This window comes from Sinocyclocheilus anshuiensis, unplaced genomic scaffold, assembly GCF_001515605.1.
Source record: "Sinocyclocheilus anshuiensis isolate Anshui unplaced genomic scaffold, SAMN03320099.WGS_v1.1 scaffold1658, whole genome shotgun sequence".
Classification (NCBI taxonomy): Eukaryota; Metazoa; Chordata; class Actinopteri; order Cypriniformes; family Cyprinidae; genus Sinocyclocheilus; species Sinocyclocheilus anshuiensis.
In genome coordinates, this window is record NW_015547302.1 from 70633 (window position 1) to 70999 (window position 367).

General features: G+C 34.3%; 1 long non-coding RNA gene across 1 annotated transcript in view; it reads left to right on the plus strand.

The window, feature by feature from the left end:
- The window catches only part of LOC107701701 (uncharacterized), a 12134-nt gene that overhangs the window by 4275 nt on the left and 7492 nt on the right, over positions 1–367 (plus strand). Inside the window, exon 2 of the long non-coding RNA XR_001635675.1 lies at positions 63–65. This is a non-coding gene — a long non-coding RNA (uncharacterized LOC107701701). The remainder of the gene's footprint in view (positions 1–62; positions 66–367) is intronic.

The following is a 367-nucleotide window of genomic DNA, read 5'->3' on the forward strand; positions in this document are numbered from 1 at the left end:
ATACAAATTGTTGCAAAGCAGCTTTACAGAAAATTAAGTTTCTACAATATATTTAGTAGTAGCTTGTCAGTGGTCAATTGATGTACATATGGCAGAAATGTACGGTAAAATTAAGTTAATGACTTAATCAAACAGACGATGAACACTATTAACAGCAATGATTATATGTTACAAAATTTTACATTTTGCTAAATGTAAAATGTTTTTCTCTATTTAACATTACTATGGTAAAAGACGACTTCCCTTATTGGTCACGTCTTCCCTCAGGTAGATTAGCCTACATGTTTTCTTTAGAGCCCGACCGATATATCGTTTTGCCGATATTATCGGCCGATATGAGCCTGTCGCCGATATATCAGTATCGGCG